Raw genomic sequence first — 22,481 nt, 5'->3', positions numbered from 1 at the left:
GCGGCTAAAGTGTGTTACCCCCCCAGGTATATAACATTCATTACCATGGTTCCCTCAATACCATCTATCTAATACCATGGGCCCATTACATTATTACTAACTACTTGTGGTCCCTTACATGATATGGGTTAACCACCTTATTTATTACTATGGCCCATCCCATTATTATATTATTCCCTTGGGTACCTCCCTTTGTACCCCATGTTATCCCCCCTAGGTATATAACAAAGTGTCTAAATGACACATCATGCTATGTTGTGGTTATAAGTTGCCTATGATGATGATATTTGTATTGTTTAGGGTTACATATTTGTTATTTAAATTAGACTTATGGGTGATTGTGGATGATTGTTGATGATACATGGTTGATATATTGAGGGATCTTGTGGAAAGACCATTCAGTTCTTGATGATGATGTTATGGTGTTTTCACATGCATATGATATGATGTGAATGATTTTGTGTTACTACTTGGAGATATGACATATGCCTAGTTGATTCATGGAAGGTTATGATAAGGCTCTTTCTACTAAGGAAACAAAGCAAGATGATCCTCATGAGATCTAGAGGATGATTTGATATCTACATGCGGCATACTTTGTCACAGGCTGATTATATTTACATTGAACTGATGATGGACATATACAGGTTGCTGATGTTGCTAACAGATGCTTATGGTGCAGATCATATATGGTGTATGATAGTTGCTAATGACTATCATGGTCTTGTTTAGGTCTTTGGTCTTTGTTAAAAATGTCATGTATATCTTTTAAAGACCCATAAGTCATATGATGTAATTTGTACCCCACTATGCATGGGAAGGATGATGTAATAATTTCTATTTCAGTCATGTATAAACATTTGGTATATCCCCACTTGGTTGGGTGGATGAGTCAAAAGTGGTGTATCCCCACTTGGTTGGGAGATTGATGTTTGTAAGAGTCATTGGTGATAGGAAGGTCATACTAGCTTAGTTGAGTTATAGAGTCATGTTATTATTACAGAAAATGTTTTTTCAAACTCTGCATATGCTCAGGGGGAGCATGGATGATACAGTACATCTCAGCGTAAACCAAGGGGGAGTTCAATCAGAGAATTCAGCATGTTCCTAGGGGGGAGCATGATTAATACTCAGCTATTCAGAAAGTCTTCATTTTGGCCTGCCCTTTTCTCTTGATATCAAAGGGGGAGAATATCTTGGTCCGCCCTTTGCCCTTGATGTCAAAGGGGGAGAGTGACTTGGTGTTGTTGTTGCCATCAAGTCCAAAGGGGGAGATTGTTGGCATTATGATACAGGTGTTGTCCTTGATGGCAACTCACTCAGATGACAGATCATAGTGCAGAAGGTCAATAGCAAAGAATTAATGATCGGACTACAAAGAATGAATAAAGAGAGGTATACGTAGGTTCACCTTGACAAAGGAGCATATACATGTGGGTTAACAGACCAAAAGGAGCGTATAACGTACACACGCACTTTCACAGAAGGAAAAGCGTGTATATCTTGGAAAACTAAGTTTTGGTCCAAGGTATTTGGTCCATGGTATTGGTCCATGGTATTTGGTCCGAGGTATTGACCCTAGGTATTTGGTCCAAGGTATTGGTCCTAAGTAGTTTTGGTCCATGGTATTGAGAAAGGCTTAAAACTATATAAGGAGGAGAAGATCATTAGGCCAAGCATGCAAGAATTGAATATCTGATGAAGTGTGAGATCCAGTATGCAGGTTATGTGTTTGTGATGCTTTGCTTGATCTTAACTAAGGATGCACCTATGTGGATGATGATGGATGATGGATCAGGGTCTTAAGGCTTGGAATGTATTATCATTATGTGGTTTGATCATGGATAGACTAGATCTGAATATTGACGCATGTTTTATTCTGCAAATGTTATGATCTGGGTATAATTGAATTCTGAAATAGCTGTGATGTTTTTAAGTTAGTATTTGCATGTCTATACGCGGATTCTCTTTGGTAAAAGCATGTATACACGTTGGTTTGGCTCATCAAAGTAGCATATACATTATGAAATATGATATCTGAATTTGCAGTTGGTTCTAGTTATTGTTGCAGAATTATGGGTTCTACTCTGTGTTCTGGTGACTATGTTTTTTACAGGGCTTCAGTGATTCAATTGTTGGGTGATTCAGGGATTGATGATTGAGTATTCAATGATTGGTTAATGCAGATGTAGTTGATGGTTATATTGTAGTGGTGATTGATTTTGTGCTTCAATGTTGTTGATGGCTCTAGTATGAAAATTGGATGAAATGTGGCCTTCATATTATGGTGTTGTGTTCCAAGAGTATCCAGTCTGAAAATTTATGAAACGTGGTCCCTGGAGGAAGAGAGAAGGTCGTAACCTTCTGTAGGTTGGCGCCTATGTACTGGTAAACATATCAGCCAATACAAGAGCCAGGGGGTTGGAGCTCCCTTCCAGTAGTAGCTGGAAAACGAGTGAAGGTTGGAGCCTTTAGTAGGTCGGCACCTACGTACTAGTAAATAGATCGGCTAGTACAAGAGCGAGGGGGTTGTAGCTCCCTTCTAATAGCAGCTGGAAAACGAGTAAAGGTTGGAGTCTTCAGTAGGCCAGCGCCTACGTACTAGTAAACAGATCGGGTAGTACAAGAGCTAGGGGGTTGCAGCTCCCTTCTAGCAGTAGCTGGAGAATGAGAGAAGGTCGTAGCCTTCTGCAGGTGGGTGCCTGCGTACTAGTATGAGTCTGCACCAGTACAAGATTGTAAACAGGTTTTTATTATATTAAAAAGAAGACAACAACAGGTGATTTTTGTCCCACATTGGGTTTCGACCTTAAATCTTGGTGTTCATGTGTGTTTCTTATGTGTGATGATTTGTTTTGTTATTACTGCACATGGTTACTTTCTATATGGTTAATGAAGCACTGATGCACCAACTAAAGATCAACATATGATGAATTAACTGAATCATAAGTTTACTGGATATACATTGGTTGCCTTAAATACAGTTGTGTGTACACGCGAGTTGCCTTCATTGAAGTAGTGTATAGGAATCAGAGTATGAAATGAAAAAGTTATTGATTTGACTAATACTGATTCACCCCACCCTCTCAGTATTATTTCCAACATGTAGTCCTATCAAGCTTATAAGTAGAGAGGTTTTCTCTTCTCTTTTTACCATGACCAGTATTATTGTTGAACCTCTACTTCTCTAACATTCAAGTACTCTCCATTAGAGTCTTACCATATGCCCTTGTTCTTTTTGCATAACCCCATCAGTTTCCAGAGAGAAGGAGCCACTACCGCCACAAAAAGGAGATACAAAAGAACTCTCCCAAGGAGAGGGATATTGCAAACCACCTTTGTACAACTTATCCAAAGGTGAAATTATATTTTTATTAATAAAATCTTAAGTTCATTGGGTATGAAACTTTTGTGACAGTGTTGTGTTTTAGATTTTGTATTTGTTGCATATTTTGTTGTTCTATTTCTTTTATTTACACAGATCTGTGTATTTAGCATAACCATTATCAAATATTTTAGGATTTTAACCCTAAGTTTGTTGTTAACCTACTAAAACCATCATAGGAAAAGGTTTCTTGCTAACCCATGCACAAGAAATCCACTAACAGATGGTGACTCCACTGGGGAACTGAACACTTTAGTCTATAGTGGTTTTATCTTCTTTCTTTTTTTTAACTTTTATTTAGTAGTGATTTCTTTGAAAAAAATGGTAATTTTTTATTTATTTTATGTTCTATGAGTCACGGGGGTCAAGGTTCTAGCATACGAAAAAAATTAAGCAAGTTCTGCGAGCATAAACCCTAGGAGTGAAACTCAGTTTTTAGGGTCATAGTCGAGTTGGGAAACACATTGTTTGTCACAGTATTTGCATTAGGAAATGCAGTATCAACGCCAAAACGTACAACAAAAAAACATTTCAAAACGTACAACAAAAACACATTTCTAAGTGCACTTTCTGCAATAGGAAAAAAAATCTGTAATGAATTTTTTTTCTTGTTTTTTCAACTTTTTATTGAATGTAGGATTATGGGTACCCCTCTATTCACAACCAATCAAAAGATCCAGATCAATTCATCTTTTTAACCCTTGGAGAAAGAAACACCTTAAGGGCTTCTATTAAGTCTCCAACAAAGTGGGTTGGAAGGTTGAATTGGGAGTTTAATGCCATAGGTTGAGAAACCCTACTATCACCACTATCTTTTACAAATCCAAAAAATCATTTTCTTATTAGAGCTTGAGTCCAAAAAGAGCCCATTATTGATTTGTTTTGTTCTATCATTTTATAGCTCTTTTAAACTGTTTTTTTAGGTAGATGTGTTTCTAACTTATTTACAGGCTTGAAATCCTTGTTTCTATGTTGTGACTTCTACATTAGGTTAGTTATTAGGTAATATATTTTGTTCCATTCCATCCTTGATTTGTTTGTCACCATTAAAAGCCTCCTCTTTCCCTCTTTTGAGCCTCTCCTTTTAGCATTAAAGCCTCCAACTGAGTGGGTAGTAAATTGCTATTAGTAAATTAATAATTTATGTTCATTTACAACAAGTTATTCATTGTTTATGAAATTTTTTTCTTTTTTCTTTTTTTACTACAAAAACATTTATTTGCAAGTTGTATCACAATACTCACTTGCACACACCTACACCATTAACCAAAAAACACTTGGTTTAGGAACCCAAGCTAAGACCTTAAAATTAACGCTAACTTAACAAACAATTATTAAGACCACTTGGGCACCAAAACAATCTTTTAGTTAGGTTAGGATCATAAGGATAGGCATCCAAACAACACTCATCCATCATTATGCATTGAGACATAGTTAGTTTATTTCATAGGGATCTTGAAATCCTTCATCATCCAGTGGCCAAAACTATGAGAAAAATAAACCCATGAAGGGGGTAAGGCTTAGACTATAGATACTAGTAGTTCTTCTCGAGGCTTCCAACTCTTGGTTTGAAGTTTGAGTCTAAATTTGACCCCCGAAAGCTAAGATTCTCTCACCCCTATTGGACAAAGGTAATCTTAGTGGTCAATTTTGTGGGTAAAACCATCTTATATGTAGCAATTGTGGGAATCAACCACGCATCTTCATACCTTCACTTATCCTTGTTCACAACCCTTACCATCAGGGAGTTTTTTGTTTGGAATGTCATCTTGAAACATAGCATAGGACTTGAGTCTATCTTCTAGGGTAGATTATTTTTCTTTGTTAAGATGTGATTACTTGAACTAGATTAGCACCAGCTTAGATCCATCTTAACTCTAAATCTATAAAGTGTTGAGAGGGATCAAATCTCTCGAGGTGCAAACCTTTACTCAAGTTCAACCTTTAAACCTTTTTAGTGCAAAACTTGACGAAAGGTTTGCACCTCGAGAGATTTGATCCCTCTCGACACTTTATAGATCCAGAGTTAAGATAGATTTACGTTGGTTTTATTTTTAAATTAAAAATTATAATGAAAAATGTTTTATCAAAATTTTCCCTATTTTTTTTTAATTTTCCTATAAGACACTCTCATGCTCAAGGACAACAATAATTATACAAATGTAAATCCTAATTTTTAAGACAAAGTCTATGGATAGAGAAACAAAGTCATTTAAATGGGATTCCCTAATTTTTTTTTTAAACTTTGCCTATAAGGCACTTTGACACAAAATAGAGGTATTTTTAGTTAGATTTTTCTTTTATTTACACAAACCATTCACAAAAGATTTAAAATATAATTTTAAAATTAAAGAGAAATGAACTCTTTTTTTATTTTTTATTTTTTGAATTAAGAAATTATAATAATTAAATAAAAAAAAAATTATCAATTTTATTTTTATAGATTAATACCATGGGTTGTGAAAAATGTGAGTCAAAATGTTTACATTGACTATTTTATTTTAATTAAATAATTTATTTTTATTTTTATTTTATAGGCTAGATTAGAGAAGAATACCATGGTAAAACACCATGGGTGGTGAAAACGTGACTCAAAATGTTTCATAAGGGTAAATTTGCTATTTTATTTATTAAATATTTTTATTTTTTTATTATATTTTATTTTTATATTAATATTTCTTGTTTTATTATTTTATTTTTATGTAATTATACGGAGTCAAAATGTTTAAAATTACAACATCTTTGCCATACTAGGTTGGAGAATTTTTAAATTTTATTTATTTTTATTTTTATGTAATTTGACCGAATCAAAATGTTTAACAGGATAGGACATTACAACATATCTTCCATAGTGGGCTACAGAGCGCCTCTCAGCTCAATTCTCTCTCAATTAGAAAAACACATTGCACCACTGCATGTAGTGTTTTGCTTGTGGTTTATTAAATTGATTCACTTTTTTATCCCTTTATCCTATTATATTCGTATTTTTCCTGACACCATAATTTTCATTAAGCACCAGTCGCAGAGACAGAGAGGCCTTCGCCCTTATTTTCCTCTAGGACATCCTCTTACACTTGCTTGACAAGTCAGGGTTCCCCTCCCTAGTCCACCCTCGAACTCTAGCTCATTTGAGTCTTCTAGTAGTTCCTCTGCTTTTGAATCCCCATAACCCAACCTATTAACATGGTTCGTGTAAACTCCGATAATAACATCGGTCCCACTTCGGGAGCCAACAATGAAGGTAATGTCAGCACTAATACCAGTAATAAAGTGGGCCCTAATATTAGAGCCAATATAGGAGCACCTCTTGAAAACATTGTTTCTCAATTGTTTCTCTCTTTTATGGCTAGCTTGAACTTACCAGATTTGAACCAACTCATCAACGATCCTCTCCTCCATGGTCCAACATGGCCTCCAATGCCAACCAAACTTCTCTTGGATATCCCCAAGTTTCAGGGGAATTGTGGAGAGGATCCCTTTCTCTAACCATATTTGGTCTTTTCACATGGGATGTTCATCTAACTCCATAACATAAGACTTTATTTGTCTCTGTCTATTTCAATGCACACTGACAAGTTTTGTGATGAGATGGTGCATTGGCTATCCTCGTGGCACCCACATAGTGTTTGTTACCATTCCAAACTCTTTCCTATCATGGTTTCAATTATCTATGGGTCATGATCTGATATAGATATTTTAATTACCTGTTTCCAAACCATGACCACTCACATCACTAATCACATTTAGAAGTGGTGAATATGGAGAAGCTTGTGAAAATCTCTAGAACTCAATGATCAGGTTTTTCATGGATTGGTTTTTGAAATCACTCCTTCCTCCTATCACCAATAATGTTGTTTCAACATTCCCCTAAATTGAGGAAGAGGCTATTCAAAAGGCCATGCAATAGGACTTGATCTATGCCCAATTAGGTTATTTATACATTGTCATCCTTTATGTTACTCGCTCTTTCATTGGTGATCATTCCACATCGGGGGCGTATCATGTTGTTGATGATGCGATTGGATTTATAGAATACCATAAACCTTCCCCATATCCACAAGGATACATGGTATGTGGTAGCCCAGAGGAGCCTCATACCTCTTATGCTTATCCTCCCTCAGATCCTTCTCATGTTACGTCACAAGGAAACACAAGTACTTCTTATGCATATGCCCATTCACATCGACATGTGCCTGGGAAAGTGTGTACTCAACCTACCTACCATAACATAATTGTGAATCCATATTATTTGTATCCATTTTCAAGTGCTCCAACCCCTTTGGCACTAACACCTCAACCTTTGATGCCTCAACAAACACCTCCTTAGTAAGGTCAAGTATATGCTCAACAAAACATACTCAATCCCCCTAAGCCAAACAAAAGTATCAAAGGGAAAGGAAGGAATAAGGCTCAACCTCAAGTTAAACAAGGTAACCAAAGCCAAAATCCTAATGTCAACCAGGGTGAAAACGCAAATACCACAACCCAACAATAAGGAAATCAACCCAAGGGTAACAAGGTTATTCATACGAACAAGCCTTGGGCATGGTGTGGTACATATGGCCATTACACTCACGAATGTCTCCTCCTCCCTGAGATGTGTATGTTATGGGAAAACCAAGAAATTGCAACAAGGGGAAATACACCTCCTTCTACCTTTACTTCACCCCCTTCACATTTGTCTATGCTTCGGAATCCATTCCCTCATCAAGGGTACTTGGAAACTCATGATGGCCAGAATTCTCCTCTTTCTTTGCCTTCCAACCAATCTGAGAACGGAACATATAATATTTTGATGATGGATTTTGTCAACATCAACCTCTCCACGCAGTCCCGTCAATATGGACCTCATCCTGAGAGCAACCGACACTGGCCATAGAACCTATTGTCAACAAATCGTACTCTACAAATCCCTTGACCAACGATTGAGGTTCCTCCTAAGATAACCAAGGGACTATTATGTTGAAACTCTACTAGTGTCCTTTCAAGGGCTACCCTTCATTATAGCATTGTAGATTACTTGGAACAATCACATGTTGTTAAGTTAGCACTGGAAGTCCTCCATACATGTCCTTCACTACCCAAGTCTCTACTCTCCACTTTGGATGTGATAGATCCATCTTACTATCGAATGATTGTCTTTGATGTTGATAAAGTAGACACTTCTTGTCTCCCCTCATACGTTGTTTTCCAAATCCCTATATCCATCAAGAATGTCATTGTCTAGTGGTGTATCGTTGATGAAGGGGCATCCACATGTGTGATGTCCACTAAGTCTGGAAATAACTCAAAACTTGAAACTTCAATCATCTACGATCACACTTAAATAATATGATGGTTGTCCCTCACAACCACTATGTTAGTTCCAAAATTTCCGTATCGAGTTAGTTGGCAAGCAATTATTTATCAATGTTGAGGTTATTGATGCCACTTTAGACTATAACCTCTTACTAGGATGTGGTTTCATGTACGCCATGAAGGTTTTTTGTTCCTTTGTCTATCATACTATGACCTTCCCCCATAATGGGAATATTATCACTATTTCCCAATTGACATACTATGATCTGAAGCTTCACGTTCATCCTGAAAATGTCATTTTCTTGATGATTGGAAATTATACATTGCCTTCTTCCACTAAGATCAATCATGGAGTCTAAAAGTTTCCTCTTTACTTGGGGCATATTATGGCCCACCGCTTATTCCAACTACACATAACAGTTCTCATGTTTGCATGGTATTTGGGTCTCAAGTTGCTCAGCAATGTGGTCCTTCTTTCCATCAGCCGGCTCCTTAGAAATACGTTGCCACAAATTCAACTAACATATTGGGAGGTCTTCCCCTTGGTTATTATCCACTCAATCGTATACCTTTATTATTCCCATCACAAGGAATAGTCAGCGCATCTATGATGACTACGTTGAATATTCCTAATCTCACTTTAGGAATTCCAGTTTAGTACTTGGATCCTCCTACCAGTACTCATCCCAACCATCTTAAAGCTTATTTTTCTTTGATACTCATCCAACTTGTAACGATGGCCCCCTTTGTTGTTTTTGTTCCACTACAACCTCAATAGGAATTTTCTCTTGTTGGGCAAGAATCTGGAAAGGGGGTCAAAGCCCAAGAAGAAAGGGGGCAATGATAAGACAACTCTAGTTATGGTCGTTAAACCTTTGGCACCTAAGCCTACACCACCATGTGCTTTGTGCAATATCCAAGGCCCACATTACCAATAATTGTCTCACTCTCCCCCAATTAAATGATTTCATTGCCTTGGATGAACTTCAAGCAAAACCAAAGGTCCCCGAGGTGCAAGTCACTCTTCTTAATTCATCTAAGAACGAAAAAGCATCATGCACAAACCACCAATATGCTTTGTGAGAAAAGTAACATTACTCACATCAATTCCTTCATCTCTTACATTTTCGCAATGCCCTCATCGTTCTTAGAGAGATGGATGTTGCTTGTAGTGGAGCTTCCACCCCTCTACTTATGATCCCTAGTACCACTTCTTCACCGAGATAGGGAACTAGTAAACCCACCCTTGTGATTGGTCCCCCCTGATGTGGAGATGGCAGAAAATACCATACATATGATTTACTTGCCATCATCTATGGGATCAACATCTTCATAGTTTCAAAGATTGTATAACTATGGACCTTCAGAAATAATGTTTGTCTCTGAGGTAACTTTAATCTTCCTCCATAGACATGCACATGTGAACCATCTCTCCCATGATAATGATTGAGATTACTTTTCATTATCTACATCATGAGGTAATTTGCAATCTCACATTCCAATCTTCCACTCTGACGAGGACATTATGTAGTCTATGTTCATATTATCCATGGGATGATATGCATTATCATTCATATTTTCTCCCATAACAACCAAGTCCTTCTGACCAATATGTTCTGGAATCGAAAGACTTCATTTATGGTGAAGTAGATTAGTCCAAAAAGCCCTTACTTCGAACTCATAAATTAAGACCACATCCAAATTGTGGCATGACATTGTTGCACAATGTTTGAGTAAGAGGGCATCCAATTTTGAAGGGTCCATAAGAAGAAATTCTCCCCAACCCTCACACTACCTCTAGTAGTGTCAACTTTAGTACCATTATTCTTCCCCATCCTTAAGAACTTTTGGAGTCCCATATCACTCGAGATCACCTTGGGGATGATCCACTTAATCATTCCTACTTTTTACCTCAACAGCCATGTTCCTTCGACATTTTTTTGTTCAGCCCCAGTTTTGTCTAGGTGAGCATTTGTTCATTATAGTCCAGGCCACTCCTTAGTATGGTGACACCTCTTTGTGAACCCATACATTTAGTCGCTTTGACTCTCACACAAAATACCAAATGAGATGGGAACTCCACCGTTGCCTTTCTCCCACTGCATTCATCCCTTCTTCCCATACAAAGATAACCAACATAATAAATGGCGACAAATCTAAACATCATTTTCGAATTTTCACCCCTAGTACATATGTACATCACCACCATTTGGGGAATCCCCTTAGAATTTTTTATACACATCTAGTAGGGGGGATTGTTCCCGCTTGTGCATACTCCATCAATCCCTCCCATCATCATTTGTTTGGGAGAAGAATCTCATTATTGGGGGCGTGATGGCCCCTCTAACCCATTTTCCATTTCATTATTATTCACTCTTGACCTATACCCCCAAGGTCTTGGTAAATATTATTATCCTATCCTTTCTTGGGTAGTTTGTCCTAAAATCCTCTCCAATGAGCCATCTACACATTGCATATTGTAGATAATCGATACCATATACTGACATATTCTACTCTATGTGATGCCTCATTTCCCATCTGGTCCCAATGTTTGACTTGGTTGGAGGGGATGACTCTACACCACCTTTGGCAGTTCATTCCTCCTTTCATGTCTTAATTCTTCACTAGGAAACAGCTTTCAAAAAAACATTAAGGCACTTTCCTTTCTGAAACATTATTGGACAAGTAAGGCCATCAAACTAAAAGTCATACATCCAAATTCCACTAGTCGATTTGTTCACAATGAGCTTGCCAAGATTTAGGGCCTCCTCCCTCCTCTCCGAGTTCTCCACCGACCAATGCACAAATGATTTGGAATTGGAGAGAAAATACCTTATATAGGAAAAATCCACCATTTTTCACATGGTCATTACGAGCTCATCCTAGCTCCATTTGACTAACCATCGACGCCATTGGAAAGCTCTTTTCAAGCCCTAAAATGGATCTATCTTCATTTTTTTTATTTGATACTTCATCTGTAAGCCATTTTTTCAACGAGGTGTAAAATCCCCCTCTATTTAAATCAAATGTCTTCATATTTGTCACTTGAACTTTGATGCCACCTTGTCTTTGCACTTATCGACTCATGTCAATTTTCATCATGAGAAACCACTTTTTACTCATGTTTATAATGTCTCCTTTGGACCTGTTCCCTATGGCATCTCACATATTAGTAACATCACTCAATTCATTCCATTTTCCTTTCATTTAGCGGGTATCACCTTAAGGACCTCCACACTTTGATATCTAGTCAGCCCATCCATCTTTTGCATTTTCCACCTATCAAGTGTTAGAACATTCCTCACATGGGCACCCCAACATAATTACCCCTTTGTATTTCAATCCATATGCAATTCATTCCTCTTTACATTGGGAGTCCATTTTATCTTTGTACCATAGCTAGCACCATTTGCATTCCTCATTTTCATGCCAACAACCCATGCTCTCGCTTAGACTCCCACCTCTTATAACCTCTTGGTTTTACTCTGAAAGGGCCTCGTACCACTTGTACTTAGTTCGGTTAGTGGTAGCATCATTGAGTCACCCTTGTTCAGAGCATCAATGTTAGGCCCCTATACTACTAGTGTAACCCCTTATTGTTATTATTACAACCCCCTTATTATATTGTTGTACCCATGTAGTCCCCATATTGTTACTATTGTGCCCCATAGAAGCCCACTATTGTTATTATTATGCCCTTACATTATTATTGTTATGTCGACTCTGATTATATTATGACCCCTTAGACTCCTATATATAGAAAGGAGGTATTTTCATTTGTATCATCCAAGAATTGTTCATTTGTGTAATGTAAAGGAGGTTGACCCCTCGAAGAGGCTGAATTCTAAGGCGTTGATCTATCTTTTATATCTTTTTGTGAGCTGGTTTCATAACAGTCAAAGATGAATCACCATTATGTCCCATGGTGATCCAAGTTGCTCCATAAATGCTCAGAAATCAAAGAGGGCTTAGGAAAGTCTCGACAATAAAAGTCATTGTATTTCCATGAAACTAGGGTCGGATCGAATAGCTCGTCGCAAGATTTCCAACGTCGCAAATGGAACCTCAATCCGAGTTCGTATGCAAACGTTATGCTCGGTCAAAGTTTCAGTCAAATTGGGAAAAAGTCAAAGTCAAAGTCAGCGTTTTGCCATGTGGCAAGCCATACAGATTACTCGTGGAATCAAAGCCATCGGGCCTAGTGGGACCCACAAAGCTAATGTGGAAACCCAATCAGCAAACCAAGTGGACCCACAAGCAAGTGATGTGGCAACACCACAAGTCAACACATGGCAAGTAGGTGGCATATGATATGGACCAATGAGAGCTTACCACATGATTCCACATGGCACCTCAAATTAGGCCCAAGTGGCCTTGGCATAGTGCAACCTAAATTTTTGTCTTATTCTCATGGTTTGGGGAGTCGTTACAATATGGTCATACGTATACCATATATTATATAGTTTGAAAACTATATTAAAACCAAATTTGAGCTTTAAAACCATATTAAAAAAAAATTAGGAGTCCATTGGTTTTGAACCCAAAACCTCCCCAACAAGAAGTAATTTAATATGACTATGCCAAGCCCACACTGTCTTATTCACCCTCACACTTTATTATAAAATTTCATTCAAATGGTTCAAAGGGAACCATGGAGAATACATGAGAGATGAGGGCACGGGTAGGCCAATGAAGACATGAATCTCAAGAAGATTCTAGGAATATTGTTCGAGCATATGTTAGGGAATATTTTAAAGAATATTTTCTCTGAGGAATATTTAAGATTTCCTTGGGGAAGAATTTTGAAGGTGTCAGAAATATGTCGAATTTATACTCATTTGAACCAATTTTCCACAAGGAACGCAATGGAATGTTCAGTTTTTTCATTTGAGCAGACAAATTCCAGTCACCTTGCAAAATAGAATATTTGAGGAATCTTTGAGATTCTCGGGGAGCTCAAATTTGACCGATTCGGAAGGGGGTCGGGTTTATAGTCAGATTTCCCGATTTTTCGCCAAGAATTCCACTGTGCAATCCATTTCTTCAAAAAATGTGTGCATTTTCAGGGCATCCCCCGAAGTGGAGGTATAAGATGCATTGATGCCATGTCTTCTTTTTTCTTTGTTGAATATTGATATGATGATTTGATGTTGACATCCTTGTTTTCCATTTTGTTGGAGGATCCTTGTATGCCACTTCATGTGATATTTTGTCATGCTGGAGGAGAGCTTATACGAGTGAAATTTCTTATAGGAGAACATCTCGTGGAGATACATGCCACTCTAAGTTAAGGGATTTCTTGCTTGTATTGACAAATAATTCATCATGTACTCATCATCATCTTGCAACATTTAATGAAGAAGCCTCCCTACTATTGACGCTGGGCCTGGAGACGTAACCCACATTGGTGAACTCTTTTATCAACTTGTGTGTGTTTTTTTATTTGATGGATGTCATTGTGTTTCCTCTTCTTTAAAGTATGCACATGTGGTTTTTCATACTCTTTCACATGAAAATTTGCTAACATCACAGAAGTAAAACATTTTGTTTAATGCTAGTAGCTGAGAGAATCTAGATCAAGTTTGGTATTAGAGCAGTCTTCTTGTTGATGTGAATTGTGAGTGTGAATACTAAAGATTGGACATGCAACAAGAAAATAAAATGAAGGATTACAAAGATCTCTACGAGGCCTTCTACAAGATGGAAAGCATGGTAGAAATAATGTATGCAGGTTATGAGGAGAAAATGCCAAAAGAGGAACAGCAGAAGGAGAGAGCAAAGGACAATGAGCCATCTCCATCTTTAGGTGAATATTCTTCTTCTCCATATTATTCTCATCATTCAAATGAATATATCAACAAGTTCCTTCAAACAGATAATGTTGAATTGAAAAGACTTCTAAAAGAAACAGAAAAGGAGAAGCAAAGATTGCAATTTCAATTACGAGCCACGGAAAAGGCCTTGGAAAAGTTGAAGTGCAACAAAGTCTTAGGAAAGTCGTCATCGCCTACTTCAGAATCAACAGTTGAGGTAAGCAGTGTTGGTAATTATTCAGTGTCATTTTGACATGATGTTATTTCTATTGGAAGCCTAGAGGTACCCATTTCAGGATTGGGTACACTGAAGGAAAATGTTCGAAAGAAGCAAAAGTAAGGGTTCTTTAGACAAAGAATCCAAGTCATTGTCGAAACCATAGAGGAAAGAGGATGTTGAAAACAAATCACAATTTTCTCATGATTGTGAGAATTGCAAAAGAAAATCTAAGGGAAGTTCCTCTTGCCATATTCGCACCAAAGAAAATCAAGTCAGGTATAAGAGGTCTTGTTATTATAATGTTCCTTTTGATTACAAGAAGATTGTTAATGATGAACAAAAATCATGGCATACAAAACCATGTAGTTTTTGTGGCTTGTATAACCATGTGGTTGTCAAGTGCTGGAAGAGAATGGCAGTAAGAAAGAGGACAAGACATGAAAATCCTTCTCCACATTAGGGAAGGAAGAAGGTTAAGCAGGTATGGAGGAAGAAGAACTTTTGTGACCATTGCAACATAGGTGGACGTCAAAGAGCCATATGTTGGAAGCTCCATCCAGAGAAGCGTCTCAAGAAGAACAAAGCGTTTGTGCAGGAACCAGCCAATGAAGCTTTTTAACAAGAGAATCAACTCCAGAATGATAATCCATTCACTTTGATGAGTGAGAGATGGTTTTATTAGAGATAGTAGCTCGTCATGGCCGCATTTTGTAAATCACATGTTGCAACATGTTTGTAAAAGTTATGAGATGTTTTCCATCACTTATGAATGCAACACGATGATGTTTTTGGCCTTTTTGTTGATAGTTGGGATATTGGTTTCTATTATGATTCTAATGTACACTTGACCAAAGTGTTATAAACTCTTGGCAAGTATGTGGTTTACTTGGGTCATGTTTGGTCTTGTAAGGGAACATGTATTTTTCAAAATTGTACTACAGGTTTGCAGATGGTACAGGTGTCGGTTCATCACTTATAGTTCTAAAGAACAAAGGTGAAGGAGAAGCACGTGTGGCATGTTAGGGCACTTGTTGTGCAAATGAGGGAGTATAATATATTACAGATTATGTTCATCCTTTTGGAGAACCAAAAGCTCCTCAGTCGGGAGGAATGATACAAGTGACTCCAGAAACGCTCAGAAATCAAAGAGGCTCAAGAAAGGCTCAAGAATCAAATTCATTGGATTTCCATGAAACTAGGGTCAGATCGAATAGCCCTTCGCAATCTTTCCAACGGCGCAAACAACACCTCAATCTGAGTTTGTATGCGAACATTATGCTCAGTCAAAGTTTTAGTCAAATTGAGAAAAATAAGTAAAATTCAACATTTTGCCACGTGGCAAGCCATAAAGATTACACATGACATCAAAATCAGCAGGCCTAGTGGGACCCACAGAGCTAATGTGGCAACCGAGTCAGCAAACCAGTGAGACACACAAGCAAGTGATGTGGCAACACCACAAGTCGACACATGGCAAGTAGGTGGCATATGATATGGACAAATGAGAGCTTTCCACATGGCCCAATCACATGGTGCCACATGGCACCTAAAATTAGACCCAAGTGGCCTTAGCATGGTGCAACCTACATTTTTGTCTTATCCTCAGGGTTTGGGCAGTCATTACAATATGGTCATACATACACCATATATTATATAGTTTGAAAACTATATTAAAACCAAAATTGGGTTTTAAAACCATATTAAAACCAAAATTGGGTTTTAATACCATATAAAAAAAAATTAGGAGTCCATGGGTTTTGAACCCAAAACCCACCAACAAGAAGTAACTTAATATGACTATGCCAACCACACACTTTGTCTTATTCACCCTCACACTTGATTATAAAATGTCATTCAAATGGTTCAAAGGGAACCATAAAGAATATATGAGAGATGAGGGCACAAGCATGCCAATGAAGACATGAATCTCAAGAAGATTCTAGGAATATTGTTCAAGAATATGTTAGGGAATATTTTAAAGAATATTCTTTATGAGGAATCTTTAAGATTTCCATGGGGCAGAATTTTGAAGGTGTCGGAAATATGTCGATTTTATACTCATTTGAGCTAGTTTTCCACAAGGAACGCAATGAAATGGTCAATTTCTTCATTTGAGCAACTGAATTTCAATTAGCCTACAAAATAGAATCTTTGAGATTCCCAAGGAGCTCAGATTCAACCAATTCAAAATGGGGTCGTGTTTACAGTAAGATTTCATGGTTTTTCGCTAGGAATTCAACTGTGCAGTCCATTTCTTCAGCAAAGGTGTGCATTTTCAGGCCATCCCCAGAAGTGGAGGTATAAGATGCATTGATGCCATGTCATCTTTTGATTTTGTTGAGATAATGATTTGATGTTGAGATCCTTGTTTTCCATTTTGATGGAAGATTCTTGTATGCCACTTCATGTGAGATTTTGATATTTTTTCACGCGGAAGAAGAGCTTATATGAGTGAGAGTTCTTATAGGAGAACATCTCGTGGAGAGACATTCCACTTTAAGTTAAGGGATTTCTTCCTTGTTTTGACAAATAATTCATCATGTACTTATCATCATCTTGCAACATTTAATGAAGCGACCTCCCCACTCTTGACACTAGGCTTGGAGACGTAACCCACACTGGGTGAAATCCATTATCAACTTGTGTGCTCGTTGATTTGATGGTTGCCATTATGTTTCCCCTTCTTTAAAGTATGCACATGTGATTTTTCTTACTCTTTCACATGCAAATTCGCTAACATCACAAAAGTAAAAGATCTTGTTTAATTATATGGTAGCTCAGAGAATCTAGATCACATGGAGTCTGTTCAAAACCACCACGAGTCTTTCTACAATATGTCAACGCCTTCATGTGTCATACCCATCCTGTATTGTTGAGATTTGACCTCAATGTCCTAATCTATTTTTGAAAAGCTTAGGTTTGGGTAATCAACCATTCCCTATGGAACTTTTCAGTTGATGTTATATGTCAACCTTGCATGTTATTTTTTGATAAGGGAAGTCATAATCACACCCTTCAGACCATTCCATTACCCACCTTTGGTGCCAGTCTTTGTCAATCACATTATACTATGTTATTCAAGCTCTGATGAGGACTCATTGCCTTAGCTTTGGCAGGCCCTCCTTTATTGATTCAATACGTATATTCCAAGCGAGTGACCTAAAGAACAATGTACCTTAGATCCAATTTATTTATTGACGAGTACCTCAAATCACGCAAAGGGAGACATCACTTCCCTTTGACTTAGTTGTTTCTTGCATGCTCAATTCCAATGCATTATCACACAATCGCAAATCATACACTTGGTGGTCTAGTGCTTTGGGAGATTATACCAACATTCATCGAACATGTGTGAGATGTTCCTAGACCTGGGAGTGGGTTCCCTTTAGGTAGTCCCCCCACATGCCTGACCATCAAAGGTTCATGATCCAGTCTAAAATGCAACTCGGTAGATTTGACTAGCATGATTTCCATTGTTTGCAGAGCCCACAATATGAGCCCCCCTTTAATTGGCTCATTCAAATCTGCAAAGCCATTTCCTGTTTAGCAAGGCTTCTCCAATTGTGATCTCACCCTCTCATCGGCATGGGGGCATTTCATAATATGTACCAAACTTAATGACCATTGTATAAGTCCTAACCCTTTTGTTCCAAACACATGTATATGGGACTATGTATTTCGATGTATCATCTTTTGACCCATTGATGCCAGCAAATTATGTACTATATATTATCTTGCTCATACCCACTTTGTTGGGAACATAATTATTCTTTGTACTTAGTTGTCTTTGTAAGCATGGGCATGCCTCCCTCGCCTCATTGAGATCATGTACACCCACTTGGAGACTCTTGATTGATGAGTGGTATCACCTCCTCCTGTGGTTAGAATCTTGGTAGTAGTGACTCTCTCTCTCTCTCTCCCCCCTTGACTGCCTCATGAGTTATAGTGTGAAAATTTGTAATGTATTTCAATCATATGATGTGCTCCTAACACTAATACATTGGGAGGCAATTTGTTATCACACAAAAAGTGATCACCTAGCCATCACAACTTATAGTGTTATCGCAACTTCTAGGGTCTTAACCCTCATTTTGTTATTAGCGTGCTAGAACCACAGTAGGTAAAGGTTTTGTGCTAACCCTTGTGCAAGAAACCTAAGCAAATGATGACTCCACTAGGGAACAAAACACTTCAGTTTCTAGTGGTTTTTTCTGTAAATTGTTTTCTCCTTTTTTCTATTTTTGAAAACATTTTATTTCATGTTGACTTCTTTGGAAATTTTTCTATTTTTTTCTTTTGTTTGTCCTACAGTTCATATAGGTCTCAAGAACCTAGCAGAGAGAAATATCTAAGTAGGCCCCAAGAGAAAAAAAAAAAAAAAAAAAACTAGTAGTGCAATTAGGGATACAACTGAGTTGGGAAACACATTGTTAGTTCCAATACCTGCTTTAAACAACGCAATATCAACTCCAAGACCTATAATAGCAATGCATTGCGAAGTTCACTTTTTGCAATAGGCAAAAAAAATATCTACAATTTTTTCTTGTTTTTTCAGCTTCTCATTGAACTCTACAATCAATGAAATATATATATGCAAAAAAAATATATCTACAATTTTTTCTTGTTTTTTCAGCTTCTCATTGAACTCTACAATCAATGATATATATATATATATATAGAACTAGAAATATTTTGCCTATTACAGAAGGTGCGCATGGAAATGTGTTGTTGCAAGTCTTAGAGTTGATATTGCATTGTCTAATGTAGGTATTGAGATAAACAGTGTGATACCCAACTTGACTGTGACCCTAAAAATTGTGTTGCACTCCTAGGCTTTCTACTCTTAGGGCCTGCTTAAATTTTTCCATTTGATGGATTCTTGTGACCCGTGACTTGTAAGACAAACAAAAGAAAAAAAATACTAATTGTTCCAAAAAAATCACCACAAAATAAAATGTTTCTAAAAATAGAAAGAAAAAAAAAAGAGAGGAGAAAACAATTTTCATAAAAAACCACCAAGAACTAAAGTTACCCAGTGGAGTTATCATTTTTTAATGGGTATCTTGTGGAAAGGTTAGCAAGAAATAATTTCCCACATTGATTTTAGTAGGCTAAAAACAAAATGAGGGTTAAGAAGGTTAAAACCCTAGAAGTTGTTGTGATAATAATGATGCTAAATACACAAATCTACATAAATAAAAGAAAAAAAATAGGAAAATCTGCAGTGAATACAAAAATATGGAACACAACACAATCACAAAACTTCCATGCCCAATGAACTTCAATATTTTATTAATAAACATATAATTTCACCTATGGAGGAGTTGTATGAAGGTGGTTCGGAATATCCTCGTTGGGAGGGCTTTTTCGTATCTCCTTTCTATGGTTGCAATAGCTCATTTTCTCGAAAAATTAGTTGGGTTATGCATAAAGCACAAAGATATTTAGTGAGACTCTAATGAATAGTATTCATGTTAGAGAAGCAAAATTTCCACAATGATTCTAGTCATGATAATATGAGAAGAGAAAACCCCTCTATTTATAATAAAGTGTTAAAGTTAAATTTAATTTGTTCAAATAATAAAATATTTGTTGCAACAAGCAATTCGATCTGAAATCTCAAGCAAATTCGACCTTCTATTTCAAAGTATATCCACACGTGTGAGGAAGTATACAAGGGTTATTTTGATTGTTATTTGGATCATCTCAAGGGCTCGTTGCCACAGTAACTAAGGCTCATTTCTACCATTGTTTTGTGATCTATTTTGTGGCCAAGAATTGCAGAGTGGCTCGCTCTCCTTTGTGACATAATTCTGAAGTAGACCGAAGCCTTTTTGCATGATTTTCTCCACAGTTCGTTGACAATGAGGCTCTCTATTTTATTGACCTCAGGCCTATATTTCGGTCTCCTTGTGCATATCATTTGGATAGAAGTGGAACCTCTCTCTCATATTTTGTGTAGACTTTGTTTAGGTATCTCTTTATTGGTTATCTTAGATTTGTTGGATCATTCAAATTTATTATTGATGGACATGACCCCTTTCTCATAAGGAAATATTTTCTGGGTTTTTCCCTGGATACGAGCCTAATCTTAGTCTCTTGTCTCTTGCTTATTGTCTATTGTTCATTTTCCATTGTGATATCTATTTACTACTCTTGTTGAAGAATAATTGGTTGAAGTTTTTCATGTATAACTACATGTTGATTAAAGTATAAAGAAGAATCAATTTACATCAATAGAAGTAGTTATCATTTGTGAAAAAACTATTCTAGTTTGATTTGTTAGAAGAAAAAGTCAAAGAAATTATCACTAACCTTTATTTAGACAACTAACTCTAAAAAATAATGATTTATTGAATTAATTAATAAAAATAAAAAATAATAAGTTAGACCCCAATGGGTGTTACCAACGTAATGGCACTTAATTTTGGTAGTAGTGATGTGAGTATCCCAAGAGGTATGTTAGGTTATAATGGTTGATGAAGGCAAGTGGAGCAAGGGAAGTCAGTTGTTTAGAGAACTCAGGAGCCAGGTAGGCGTTACAAGCAAGAGGGAGTTTCTTTTGTTGCAGTGTTTCTTTGTTATTATGGGAGAGTTAGAGGGTGATGGCATTGTAGCGAAGTATCCACAGGTCAACTGACTGCGCATGCCCCTTCTCTCATGGACTTCTAGTAGTGGCGTTAGCATAGGCTACAAGGATGGCAGATTGTTTGGGTGCAAAGGGTTGAAGTGTTGGGTGTGAGATTCTAGTGAGGGTTGGCAAGGCAATTCCATAAGCGACTAGTAGGAAGAGGTCATGGTGAGAGGTTAGAGAGCTACTCTAGTACATGAGATATCCGCACTCGAACGAGCTCAATTAGAGGCTTAGTAAGTTCAGTTGTCCTACCTCCCTCCCTTTGGTTCGGTGTGGTCATTAATAGAACTAGTGTAGTGCTTGTCTATTGTGGTTGGGATCTTCAGTTGAAATGCTATAGAGTTTTGCTCGAACAAACAATTTTATTATGTTATTCTCAGTTTGTCAGGGTTGTTGAGTGGCTCAGCTACTAGTGCCTCCAATCTTGGGGTAGTATCTGGCGTTTGTCTTCATCTCCAGGTGAGCGAGGAGATAGTCTGGGTCTCTATAGGACATAGTGGTGTTTTGTTGAAACACCCTCCTTAGTGTGGAGTCATTACACGATGCTTTTGCAGGTGGTGAGTGTTACTCAATTTTGCAGGAAGGGCACCTTTCCTATCCAAGGTAGCCAGGTTTGGACTTGGGCTATGTCAGAGTGGTTTAACTTCAAGTGCAACATGCTCCACTAGAGGGGTTGGGCCAGGCGAACGCAGCTCCCCGTGGAGATGCACATGTGCAGCGAAGCTGAGCGAGACGCTGAGCTATGAGCTAGGCAGGTGTGCGGAAGGGCGGGGGGGACAATGTGTCGGATGGTGAAGTTTCCAAAGAATTTGGGCCAGTGCCTAGACCAACAACAACCTCGCGCTCTATGGAGTCTCTTCTTGGTCAACTTCGAAATGTCATGGAAAAACTGGAAGAATTGAGGTGGCAATGACACAACAACATATTGATTTCTTTTTTGAATGGTATCCAACACAATTAGTGGGTGATGATGGACAGGATGAATTCACTCTAATGAAGCTCAAGATGCATTGTGGAGCGATTGGACCGAATTGAAGGTAGAATTGATCACCTAGAACACCATGCACATAAAGGAATGAAACCCCTAGACCCTTTAAATGTTGGGCACAGTCTGACTCCCTCACAATTTTT

Source organism: Pinus tabuliformis, chromosome 1_2 (genome assembly GCF_031772625.1).
Source record: "Pinus tabuliformis cultivar Carrire ecotype Pingquan chromosome 1_2, CPIR1, whole genome shotgun sequence".
Lineage (NCBI taxonomy): Eukaryota > Viridiplantae > Streptophyta > Pinopsida > Pinales > Pinaceae > Pinus > Pinus tabuliformis.
This window is presented reverse-complemented; position numbering follows the sequence as displayed.